General features: G+C 55.6%; 1 protein-coding gene across 5 annotated transcripts in view; it reads right to left on the bottom strand.

Moving 5' to 3' along the window:
- Window positions 1-11,424, bottom strand: part of PIK3R6 (phosphoinositide-3-kinase, regulatory subunit 6) — a 37,175-nt gene extending 25,751 nt beyond the window's left edge. Inside the window, exons 1-2 of one of the 5 annotated variants that reach the window (XM_009334045.1) lie at window positions 5,525-5,690; window positions 2,417-2,574 (exon numbers count right to left, since the gene is read on the bottom strand). The gene's annotated coding sequence lies outside the window, so the exon portion shown is untranslated. Of the gene's footprint in view, window positions 1-2,416; window positions 2,575-5,445; window positions 5,466-5,524; window positions 5,691-11,161 lie in introns of those variants that run through there. The other 4 variants (XM_009334043.1, XM_009334046.1, XM_009334042.1 and 1 more) reach the window with 4 other exon arrangements.
- Window positions 11,425-13,008: the final 1,584 nt, after the last annotated feature.

Genomic DNA, 13,008 nt, shown 5'->3' with positions numbered 1-13,008 from the left:
GGCGGGCCCGGGGCTGCGTCCCGGGCCCCTCCCCCGCCCCTGCCTCGAGGCTTGGAGAGGCTGCCGGCCGAAGTGAAACACAGCCCGCTGCTAATAGCATCGGTGATATTCCACATCCGCATCCTACCTGCCTGCGCGTGGGAGGGAGCTGGTGACCAAACGTGGAACCTGCTTGCCAGTGCTCCGATTCCAAATTTAGAAAAGGACTCAACAGGGCCAGAGCGATGTGAGCTGCTCCTGCCTGAGAAACTTTGGTTCTCAGTTCACCTGTCTGCTTAAAAAGTGCTGGCTTTCCTCACTGTCAGCAAAGAGGAGCTGAGATTGAATCCATAGTCCACCTGCCTGCTTAGGTCTCCCAAGAAAATTCAACATAAAATGCCAAAAACTGGTCTCCAGCATATTCAAAGTCCAGTCATGCCATCTGCAGGAGGACAGGTAAATGTTGTATGAGAAGAGACATGAAAGGACATACATGGAAACAGGCTGGTGAGGAAGACGGGTCAGTCTGGTTCCTGCCAGGCACTAGCTGCTGATTCTCGCTTGGCCTGGCCATAACCAGCACAGGAACCTAAATGAGCAGAAAATCACCCATTTTCACTGGGGGCATTTTCTGCCTGCTTTGCTTCCCAAGGGTGAGGGTACCAGGGCTACCAAAGGAGGAGGAGGAGGGATGCAGGGCTGAGGATGGGAAGGGCTGAACAGCATCAGCCCCAGTTCGGAGCAGTTCAGACAGCAGGATTGCATTTGCCCTTCCCAGCCACCACGGACGGGAATGCTGCCTGCCCTTCCCTCCTGGGCTTCACCAGGACTTTCCTGAGAGCAGCTGGCCCTGCAATCACCCCGACACAAATCCAAACCCAGTAACATGGCGAGGAAGGCTTTGAAAATGCAAGAGCCTGTGCTGTAACCAAGGACTAATTCAGCCTTTGCGCGGAGCACTTACAGACAGTTCCTTGTCCGTGGAGGTGTAGGCTGCTCCCCAGCCGAGGTGCATGGGTAGCTTTTGAGTGACATTAATGAAGCCAGGCTGATTTATGCCAGATGATCTGACTTTGGCACCTCTTTGGCTGAGCAGAGAATGGCAGGGAGCAAAGACGCAACCTACATACCCCTGGGAAGGAGACTGCCAGCCCCTGCCCTGGCAGTGACGCTGCTCTGGGCAGAGGCTAACCATAAGGGATGAAGCCCGTCACCTGGCAGGAGGGATTCCTTGAACACCACCTAGAAGCTGTGTGTCGCTGCAGGGACACAGTAACCATCTGAAGCTCCAGTGACACACTTAGAGCTGCCGATTTGGGTGAAAAAGCATTTTAGCAGAGGGTGTGTAGAACTGCAGGCACACACCATGAAGACCCCAGTGCTGGTGTCAGAGCAGTGGGAGATGTCACCCACCGGCACCCAGAAACCTGGGGTGTAACAGGACCCCTATCACTGCATCAGGCTGTTTCTCGGCCTGCTGAGACAGGATCGGTCCCCAACACCCACCCTGTGCTCCTCTGCCTGCCAGGCTGTTCCCAGGACACAGCAGCCATAAATCCCCTGGGAGACCAGATGCGACATGCTGGGACGTGATGCTGTGATGCTGGGACCACTCCTTCCCTGGAGAGGGTGGAGAGGCGTGTCCCTGCATCCTCTGCATGCAGGGACAAGTCCCTTCTTGCTGAGTCCTTTACCATTGCCACCCCTTCTGGTTGCAGACCATGGGGCTAAAGACCCTGGTTACAGCCACCTCTGCACTTTGTGCCCATCGAGCCCTGACTTACCACATGCTGTGAGCCAGCCAGGGGGCCCCCATGACCACGGTTTGCTCAGGTGCTGCATGGGGATGGCTGGCACAGAGATGGTCTGAGCTGCACTGCAGCCCCCCCTTCTCACCCAGGGATCTGGGTGAGCCAGGTCCCCTGTCCCAGGTTTGCACTGCTGGCCTGGTGTCTCACGCAGGGACATTCTCATCCAAGGAGACTTCACTGAGTCTCTAGGACCAGACCCTCAGCATTAACTGTGTCACATCCCCACATCCCAGCACAGCAGACAGGGGTTGCTGCTGACAGCAAGTGTCAGCACAGTCCCCGGAGGAAGGGGAGCACAAGGCATCAGAGCTCCCCACCACAGACAGCCTCTCTGCCTGCCTCATCTCTCCCAAAATGAGTGATCCCCCGCACAAGTAGAGGAATATTGTCCCCGTTTCTGGGGATGGACTCTGCACTGGTCCTAGTGCCTGGTGGACTAACTCAGACCTGAAAGAGAGAAGGTCACAGGCTTTCACCTGGGAAGCCCTGCCCTGCTCCCCTGAAGGCTGGGGATAGGATCTCCCACCACAGCCTGGCCCTGCACCGTCCCCGCTGCGAGTGGGAGCAGAGGGACCACACAAGGAAGGACCCTGTCCCAAACCTCCCCGGCTCCGGGCTGCACTCACCTTCCCTTGCATCCTTCCAGCTCCAAGGATCACAGCTCCCTTCGGGGCACAAGACCGTCCCAGCAGGCACATTGTGAGGAGGAGGAGGGAGGAGGCGGTGGTGAATCAGGCACAGCCGAAGGGCACCGGCTCCTCGGCTGAGGTGCAGCAGGCGACAGCTAGACAGAGAAGCAGCGATCCCCGCGGCATCTGTACCGGAGCCCACACACAACGCCGCCGAGCGTGGACGAGGCTCACTTCTGCTCTGTGTGCATGTGTCTGAGCTCACCGGTGACCACAAGCTTTCTACCCAGGAACAGGAAGGGCTCACAGGCCCCAGCCAACACACACGACCGTTGGGAGACGATAGATGGGTCGAGGGGAAATATGATGGTGCGGGGCGTAAAAGCAAGCCCTGCAAAAGTGCCGGCGAGAGACAGAAGCAGCTCAGTTCCCTGATCCACACCCGTGAGGGCTCCTCCGCTTTCTGTCCCCCTCCTCCCCGCTTGGATCTCTTCCCTTCCCTGCAGCAGACATGAGACACATTTCATCCCGTAACTGGTTATTTTGCTGTCTGCCAGCTCAGCAAGACCAGAGCCTTCTCTGCATTCATCCCACTTCTTTGCAGAGCTGCAAATCCCTGCTTCCTCTCTGCAATTCTTAAAATACCCATGGCATCAGCTGTATTTTATTTCATTTGCAGGAAAAAATTAAAAAGGAAGGGCGAGAAGGGAAGTCACATTCGTCCCTTCAGTTTTCAATAACTATGAGGTTTTTTAGTGAAAAAACCTTAGTGACTCGAAAGCCACCTCTCCCGAGAGTTTGGGGTAGTTATGGGAACCATCTGGCTATATTCTTAAAATGAAGAACTTTGCATTGAAAGCACAGTTCACCCTGGAAACTGGCAGATAAGACCATGGGTTAAAGGGCTTTGCAGCCTCATCCTCCTTTTCCAAACTACCAGGGTGATGAAGAGAGTGTGAGCAGGACCTGGCTGAGCATCGGGTGCTGAGCATCACGTAAACCCATCCTCAGTGTCCCTCCTCTGCAAGGCAGCAGTCAGTGGGGTCCCAGCGGTGGGGAACAGTTTGTGACAGCTGCTCTATTTTAGCCGAGCTAATACAAGATGAAGTGCAGTCCCATATGGAGGTGAGGCCACTGGGGCTGAGATCCTCCAGTCTGCCTCCCTCCCTACCTCTCCATCCTCCCAATGCTCACCCCGTTGAACCACCTTCCTCCTGAGCAGAGGTTCCCCATTTGCGTCATGCTCTGGCCCAGGCCTGCACAAGAAAATAGTCACCTTCCTCCAGGGTTGTCCCCTCCCCGGTGCTTACAGCCAGGGAGGCATGGTGGGGAGACCACACCAATACCCTCTCCTTTCTCTGAGGGCTGGTCATTAGCAGGACAGACAGCAAAGACACTGTGATCAGGCAGGTTTCATCAGATCACGCATTACCCTGTTTGCTTTTTGGATGTGCCTGGAGGGTCCCAGCTATGGCTGGGTGGGCACCACCAGGTTGTACAGACAGAAGGTCATTGGTCCCTGTAGAGTCATCAGTCCCTATTGCACACAGAGACCAGGCTGGGCTGCATCAGCTGCTCTTGTCCGCCATGAAGAAGGATCCATGCTCACTCTGCCCTTGTTAGCCCCGATAGATTGTTTTAATTATAATATGGGCTAGCACCCTTATGGGTGTCAGGATACATCACCTGCAGTCCCAAAGGGCCCTGGTTCAGGCTCAGCACTATGTGGTCCTGTGCCAGTGGAGAGCTCTCCTGGCCACCAGCCTCCACGCACCCCTGAGCGGTTGTAGCCTGAGCAGAGACAGTCAGAGCAAGGCATCGCACAGTCACAGCCTCACCACCAAGAGAGCCGGGGGATTTTTGGAAGTGCTGCCAACACACCGCCAGCAAACACCAGCCTCTATGAGCTGCAGGGGAATCCAGCCTGACCAGGACCAGAGATTGGTCCCAGGAGGCCACCTGGGCCACGTCCCACCCCACAGCAGCCCAGCTCCCCCAGCCTGTTCCATTCTGCTGACCATTACGATAAAAACCAGCCAGGCAAACTTCCCAGTGAGTGCATGACACAGCAATGGGATTGCCTCCCCAGCCTGGTGCACCTGCTGGAGGAACAGTCCAGCTCTGCAGGAAAGCATGTCCCTGTCCCAAGGAAAGGATATTTCCTTCTTAGCTCCAATCCATGGCAGGAGTTGAAGTTCAGTCCTTTTTAAGCCCTCATTATGTCAGGACGCTGGGGTGGGATTGAAAATCCCATGGCAGAAGGATGGAGATGTGTCCATCTACATGAGTCATCTCAACCCCATCATACTCAGTGGAGAGAAGTGACTCAGACTGTCCCTTGGAAACATTCAACATGGGGATGCACAGCCTCCCCAAAAGACTTGCTGCTCTGTCTCACAGATCATCAAAAGCTGGCAGAAATCACTAAAAACCAAAACCTCTAGACTAGGTGAAACACGTGAGACACAGGCTGAGCGAAATGCAGAAATATCTGAAGCCGTGAAAGAAAACCTAAAGCCAAACCCTTTGGCGGTGGGAGCTGGGCTAGCAGCAAGTGGGCACGCTTCCTTGGGAAGCTCGGTTGCACCGTCCTGCCCCGGCTCTCCAACGTGCCCGGGCATCCTCCGCTGCCCAGCACACCCTGGCTTGGGTCCCGAACGCCATGGCCTGGAGCTGTGCTGACCATGGCCAGCCTCGGGGGATGTCCCCTCTCCCGCCTCCCCGCTTTGCCCAAGGACAGCAGTGACACAGCAGGGCAAGCGCAGCCCATGGTGCACACACGCTTGCTTTCTCTGAGTTATATTTAGTCCCACTCCAAAGCCAGTCTCTCCACGCCTTCTGCAGCCCTGTATTTAGTTACAAATTCACTACACGGGTACGTCTGAGGTTTCCTGTGGTTGTTTATCAGCTCCACTACAGACGCTCGCAAAGAAAAACCCACATATTGCACAGGAACGAAGGGTAGAAAGCTGTTCCCCCGGCTGTGCTCCCCCTCTCCCCTCTTCCCCCATCCCACCACCAGTTACCGCTCCGATCCCAACTCTTCCCATTCCTGCAGCCGAAACCCCGGCTTGCTCCCGGCGTGAGGAAGGCTCATACAAATACCATCGGCAGCGGCGAGCAAGCTGTTCAGCGCCAGAGCGTCCTGAAGAGAAATGCAGCGAGTGCTCAACCGTAGGAGAGACACATGAGCACATGTACTCGCAGCATTTCGTCATGCGATGACAGACGTCCTGCAGAGGAGACCAGAATTCACCACCCTCGCGCTGCCCTCCCCCTTCTCCCTGCAGTTGCCTTTGAGCGAGATGGGTTATGAAAGTAGCACATCAGAGGCTCCGTCTAATATTACAAAGCTCTGGGGCGGCTGCCCAGCCCGCGTTTCCTTTTAGCTCTGGCAAGAGTGGCTGGAGCACAAGTATCAAATGTGAGCCAAAGGGGGATTTCTTCACTGCATGAGCTGAAGGGCATCTTCGAGCGGGCTGTTTCCCCAAAGCCAACCTGAGTATCTGACCTTGCATCCTCTGGGCTGCTCAAAACTGCAGCCAGTAGTCCCCAAAACCGCTCCTCTGGGATCCAGAGTCATCACTTACACCAGGGCAAGTTAACTGACGCTACAGCAAAATCATCCAGGGGACCCCATCAGGGGCAGGTCTGACATCCTGTTTGCACCCTCCTCTTACTCCATGCCCATCTGCCGGTGGAGCAGCTGCTATTTCTGGCCCTGATCCTGACCTGCAGCCCAGCTGCACAGCTCAGGTAGGTAAGGGGGACAAATGCAGCTTTCCAGCCTCCAGCCCTCTTTCCTGTCCAGGTAGCAGCAGCTCCAGGCTCGCCTGAGGACCTGAACCATGGCCAAGGATAAACACGGAGGGCAGGGTCTGGCTCCATCTCACCTTACATCAGCTGCCCCAGAGCAAGGTGTCTTAGTTAAAATGAAAACTAAGCAAAACTTTCGTTATGAAACTCAAAAGCCACATAAAGATCACCTGCCAGGTTGTGCCTCATTTCTGGCCCCGTTTGGACAGGCTGCCAGGGTGGAGGAGACCTGCGGAAGAGGCAGGGGGGACAATGTATGCTGTGGACCAGCCCGGAGCCCCCCTTCTGGACTGATTTTCAGTTTCCGCTCAAAACCTGGCAGGGCTTGTGGTTTCAGGCAGCTCTGATATGAAACCAGATGCTCTTCCTCAGGCTCTCACTGCCAAGGAAACGCATCTCAAGCTCAGACTCTGCTTTCCAGCAACACTTTGCTGCGCCGCTTGCCTGCTGGCTGCGCCGGCTAGGCACGTCCTTGCCAGGAGACTCATGCCCATGGAGGGAGAAGGCGAGAACGGCTCTTACAGCCATTTCACTAATGAAACACGTTCACAGCTCGCACTGCAGCGGACCTTCATCTGCCCATCAGGACTGAATGAGCCCCGAAGCCCTTTGCTAAAGCTGGCGTGGAAGTCGAGCGGCTTCCTGGACACTAATGACTCTTTGGAGACTTCCTCGCCAACGTCACATTTCATTCTTTCTAAGGAAAGAAATGAGTTTTCCGGAAGCATCAGCTTTTTAGATTTAGCATCTCTCTTTCCATTCCCAGAGTCAGCTTTGGAAAAAACAATCGAAGGGAAAAAATAAGTGCATTTTGAAAACCGCTGCCAGGTTTGCTTGCACATACAGCCCAGGCAAGTGCTCTCCACCTGAGGGGGAAATAAAAGTGGGCAGAGCTCAGGCTCCCAAATGTGGCCAGTCTGGGAGAGGCCAGGCAAGGAGCTGGCTGCTTTCTTGAGGTGGAAGGAGCTGTGGGATGGCGGAACTGCTCCCTGCCTCCATACGAGTCCCATTCCCTGAGCAATACCTCCCTTGTACAGTATCTTCACCAGCACAGTCCCTTCACTCTACAGACATGTCATCAGCTGGGGGAAAGCAGCTGTGTGTTGACAGCAAATCCTTTACCCCTCACAAAGAAATTTGGGGTTTAAACAGCTGTTTCAGGGCGTGTTCAGCATCTCGTGCTGTGGAGCAAGCAGCTCCCACTGGGCTGCAGTGAGACATGCTCAGGCAGGAGTTCACGAACATGACTGAGCTGGCGCTACAATGTCACGTTGCTGTTCCTTGCAGTGCTCTGGCAGTGTGGCTGGTGGTAGCACATCGGTACCCATCTGCCTTGCCTGACTACAGGCACAATCTGGAGACCAGAAGATGAGGGACCACCATGGGTGTATCTATATCTAGAATCCTCAGTGGTGAATCCAGCGCTGTTTATAACTGAGGTCTTTTCTGCCCCAGGCGATGTGGCAGTGTCTCGGTGCCCGGCTCTGCGCAGGGACACAGTGCTGTTCCCCTCCATAGTGGAGGAGATTCCACCCAGCCTCTGCTGGAAGCTGCACTCAGGTGGCCACATCTGCCCAACAGCGGAGGGGAGGTCACTGGGGCTCAGGGAGGGCACAGAGCAATTGCCCATGGGCTTGGGAGGTCACCGTAGGAGGGTGACCAGAGCCAGAGTGACCCCAGCATGTTGTGCATGGCACCTTCCCCCGCTGTCAGCAGATGACCGGGCTAGTGGTGTGCGCCTGGCATTGCCCTGGCAGTGGGGAACGAACAACGTGACCACTGCTGACAGGGCTAACACAGAGCTGGAAGAGAAGCAGATTAGCAAGGAAGGGGCAAGTATATAATGTTGCACCAGGAGGACAAGGTCAATAACGAGATTTAATTACATGGTACGGCAACAACAGAAACCACCGCTTTCAGTAGGACCATGAACAGCCCCCAGTAATGCCAGTCTGAACTGAAGAATCATAGTAGAGACTCACAAGCAAAACCTGTCCCAGCACAGATCACTCACAACAGTAGCTCCCTTGGAGAGCTCCTGCCCAAACCATGTTTGATGGACGGTGCTGTCTTCAAGGCATGTCACACCTCAAAATAGAAAGACATGACTCAGCCAACACGGCATCTGCCTTCAGAACAGCCATTAACACCAGCAAAGTTCACAAAAGCAAGAAAGCAACTGGGAAAGCAATTCCCAAGAGCCCTCACGATTGGGTAGGAGATGTGGTCAATGCTAGGAATGCTGGACACAACCAAACCGAGAGTCCTCTTGGGTCAGCTCTTTCCCAAACACTTGGAGCAGAGGAGCTCTCATTTCTTGTGAAAATCAGAGCTCCCCTCTGCCAAATTCCCACCGAGGCTGGGCACACGGGGACTGCTGGGGAGGGGTGCTGCTGCTGCCCACGTCCCAACAGCACCTGCAAACCCATACAATGGTGACTGATGAAAGGTCATTATGGCCCTGCTACCGCAACAGCCATGCTCACCCCACGTATCAGAAGGTGGTGGGGAGGTGGGAATTCAGTATATCCCAGTAAGATGGCACACAGGGCATCCCCTGCCAAAGGGGCCACAGACAGGTTTTGCATCAAGGTCCCTGTCACCAGCGGAGTGAGGTGGTGTCCAACACGAGCAGGACTGCTCTGAGATAGCATTCACAGGACTCCCAGAGGGAAACCATCTGAATGTGAAAGAGAAAATGTAAACTGCTCCCTCCAATGGGGATGTGCAAGTTAGTGCCTGGCAATGGGGAAGTGGCCAGTCGCCTCCCCCACAGCCCTTCTGTAAACCAGAGATTATTTTCTTGTAGCAAAAAAGAAACCAATGTTTCTCTCATACAACGGCCTGAACATGTTGTCTCATAAGGAAACACAAGTAAAACCATTGCTAGCTGCCCTGTGCTATCGCGTTCTGTGCCAAGAAGTCTTCTCCTCTGGCAGGTTTGGGGCAATCCAGCCAGGGATGTGGGCTGTCCCAAACAGACTGATCAACAGGCAACAGACAGTGAAGTCTCATTGCTCTATCTCTTTAGGAAACAGGACTAAAAGAACCAAAATATATGGCAAGCTATTTTGGGGTAGAAACACCACCACAGCTGATCTTCATAGCAGCCCTCCAACACTCGATGTCAGGACAGCCCTGTGCCAGCACTGGAGCCCCAGCACCTCACGGCTGGCGGGGAGAGGCTGCAGGGCAGAGCCATGCGGAGCCCAGTGCCTGCTGTGAGCAGCAAGCCCACGTCTTGCCAGAACAGCTTGAGGCTTCATGGCCTCAAGCTATTTCCTCAGGTCAAATTAATGCTTGAGAGGAAGCTGTGTAGTTCGGACAGATTCACGTGACAAAGCAGAGACTGGCCATATATTTCACCAGACTGACCCATGTTTTCTTCCACTGCAAGTACAGGACATACCTTTAGATGTTCAACAGGACTCTAAGCTGTAAAGGCTGAATAATGTCCCGTGGATTTGGGTCATCCACAGAGGAACCCAGAAACTGGTCGAGAAAGCCTTAGGAGCCATGTTGTCACTTCACAACCAAAGTACCAAACAAGTAAACACCCAAAAGCTTGTGCAATACACAGAGTTGATAAATCAGTCCTTGAAGCCCAGCATAATTTGTTGCTGTGTTCAGACTTAGTCAAGTGGCAGAAAAGAAAAACTGCTGCTACGTTGGATAGACACTCAGCTCTGGTGGGAGGGCAGTGGCACCCCAGGGAGGTGAGAGAGAGGTCACAGTGCGACTGCTTGGGCTCAGTGCCCGTGATGCAGCCAGAGGATGCTGCCAGAGGAGCGTACTCAGCAGGGCACAGAGGGGAGGAGGACTAAAACCTGCCTGTTGCACAGAGTTGGCTCATCGACTTTTTTTTTTTTTTTTTTTGAAGCTCTGTCCCCAAGCGCTCCCCTTTTTGTTTCCTTTCTGGACGGGGCTGCTGCACTCTCCTCGTTATCGCCACTACCATCGCTGTTTATTGCCATGTCACGGCTGCGGCGCGCAGGGCCCCCGTGGGACAGATGAGGCCCCGGGCCAAGGGGAGGGGAAGCCGGGCAGCCACACGACTGCACAAACGGCCAGCGCCGGAGCGTGCGCCACCCCGGCCACCCCCAGGCTGCACCAAAATCCAGAGCGCAGCCTCCCCGCGGGGCTCAGGGCCGGCTGCATGAGCACTGCCCGCCTTACGGGGCAAGGAGCTGGAAGTGGGGAGCCCCAGCAATGCCGGGGCAAGAGCAGGCGATGGCTGGGAGCAGCTCTGGGCAGGTGACTCTGTTCCTTGCAACTGGGAGTTGTTTCACACAGAGCAAAATGAATAAGCATGAGCTAGTGCTGAAACAGCCCCAAATCGGTGATGTAATTCACTCACCCCATCTGGGCTGAGCAGCAAGCAGTTGCCGGCTGTCTGCAGGGTGTGCATGGGGGATGCGTGTGCAGCGAGTGGCCGGGGTCCTTGAAGAGTGCCAGAGCAGTAACAATACCAAAACTACCTGCATCTTCTCCAGGGGCACAGGCAGCAAAGTCCCCACACTCCTCCCTGGGACAGGCTCCAGGGCAAACCCTGCGTTTCCCACCAGGATCCCGCTTGCTGGCAGAGTGCAGCAGGGGAAGCCTGCACAAATATTCCCTTCCTGCAGATAAGCAGCACGTTCCTCTTCTCCAGCACCACCAGCAGCCCTCCCCTAATTCACCCCAAAAAAGGCAACTGCACCGACACCGTTCAAGTGCTTTCCAGGGTCTTTCACCCACAGGGATGCAGCACTCATGCGCGCACTGCCAATCTCTAAGACACAAAGCACTCCCCAGTAAAAGTGCAGCGCTGGGGACCCATAGAGCAGCAGATCCCCCTCAAAGGAGCAGAGAAAGAATGGGGAAGAGGACGAGCACTGCTTTTCCCCATGCACGGACCCAGGAGCAATGCTCCCTCCAGGACTCTACCTGCTTCTTCAGGGCAGGCACCGGGGAGCCTGGCGAGTCACATATGCACCCGAGGTCCTGTCCAGCGCAGGGGGGCAGAGAAGGGTCCTGGAGGAGTCATCACAAGGTCCGCTCTGGCCGGTGAGGAGGTTGGTGGGTGCCAGGAGAGCGCCGGGGCGGCTGCCGGGCTCTGCAGCACACTTCAAAGTCTGCAAAGCAAAAAGGGAAGCGCCGGAGTTATTTCAAGACAACTTCCTCTTTCACAGAGAAGTCCCTCAAGGAGAAAGCTGTCCCCACACAGGTCACGCTCGCCCGGTGCTCTCGGGACGTGCTTAGGAGCAGGGGAAAGAGGGCTCAGCTGCGCCTGCCTCTAATCCCCCAAAACCAGCCATGCAGGTCAGGCTGGTCTGGGATGAGCCTGTCCCGAGGCAGCCGTGGTGAGCCCAGATGCTGGCACAGCCTCCGCCGTGCCACTGACCATCCCGCGCGGGGGCAACTCCTCTGGTGCTGCCGCCTCCCAGCCGAGGCAGAGAGAGTGCCTGAGGCTGCACACCCAGTGCCTTGAAATAAACAGTGTTGCTACGAGAGACAAGGAGGAGTCTGTCCAAGGAGACACTTTTTCAGCTCCCTGTTCCAAGCACGGCATTTTGTGCCTCTGCCAGCGCGTCCCGCCCGGAGCATCTCGTGCACATCTGCTTTTGCTCAATGCCAGCAATGCCCCTGCAGATGCCCAGAGCAGCCCCTGCCTGCCTGCTGCCGGCACAGGAACGCAGCCTGGGCAGAGGATGCTGTGCCTCTTCTGGAATGCGTTCGCAGAGAAATTTGCCGTTGCATTGACAGAGGTGTTGGCTGCAGGTCTGGCTGTGCTCAGCAGGGCGTCACGTTGTCACCACTCGTGACTCAGTGTCAGGAGTGCAGCTCCCAGGATGAGCCCAAACGGGGCCCCAGGTGAGGCTGCTCAGGGCTCTGGGGTCTGACAGTGCACCAACACACTGTTAGGGCCAAGACCCAAGACCCATTTGCACACTAGCAGGAGCCCAGGCTGGCACATGGGAGGGATGTGTGGACCCACCAGACCCAGCCCAACTCAGGAGATGACCGCTCATCCCTATGGGATGTGGGGTGGGGTGAGCCCACCAGCTCTGTCACCCCAGCCAGCTGATGGGGCACGTGCACGTGGCCCCACGCTTCACTGTGCAAAGCGCTCAGGAAAGCTCAATAGTGTTGGCAACCCCTCCAGCAACTGTGACCGACTGCCACAACCGGTGCCGTCCCCGCTTAAGGCCAGGGCCCAGCTAGATCAGCTCAGCACCCCAAGCGTTACCTAGAGCAACACTTGAGGATCTGAGCTTTTTTGGATTATGTGGGTTGGGGGGAGAAAGTACTTATAGAGGGAGCGTGGGAACTGCAGCTGATACCATATCACTTCCCATCTTCTTTTACATGAGAAAAAGCATTAGGTATAGTTACATACCTGGGCCCCAGATTTAAAAATAACCTACTTCCTTCCCGACTGGGAGAGAAAGGCAGGAGGAGGCAGTTTAACTGGCTGTCAGCGTTACTTGCATTCAATTCCCACTCGTTCCACTGGTGCCAAGTTGCTGCGCTGAGCAGCATCCCCTTCCCCTGGTGGGCTCGCCGCCCCGAGCAGCCGTCCTGCGGGCAGGAAGGCTCCAGGGGAACAGCGGCAGCACACAACAGCAGATGATAACATCCTCATTTCCCCTGTCTTGTTTTCATTCACATTCGCTCCCATTCATGAAGGACATAAATACACACGTGTCCTGGCCCCGGTACAGATCACTGCAGAGCGCAGTGGTGCTGGTGGACCCTAGACCAGCCCTGTGGGCAGCACGGTTGTGGCATAT

This window comes from Pygoscelis adeliae, unplaced genomic scaffold (assembly GCF_000699105.1).
Source record: "Pygoscelis adeliae isolate BGI_AS28 unplaced genomic scaffold, ASM69910v1 Scaffold11, whole genome shotgun sequence".
Lineage (NCBI taxonomy): Eukaryota > Metazoa > Chordata > Aves > Sphenisciformes > Spheniscidae > Pygoscelis > Pygoscelis adeliae.
Note: the sequence above shows the minus strand (reverse complement) of the source record. Positions and strands in the feature narration are given on the sequence as shown.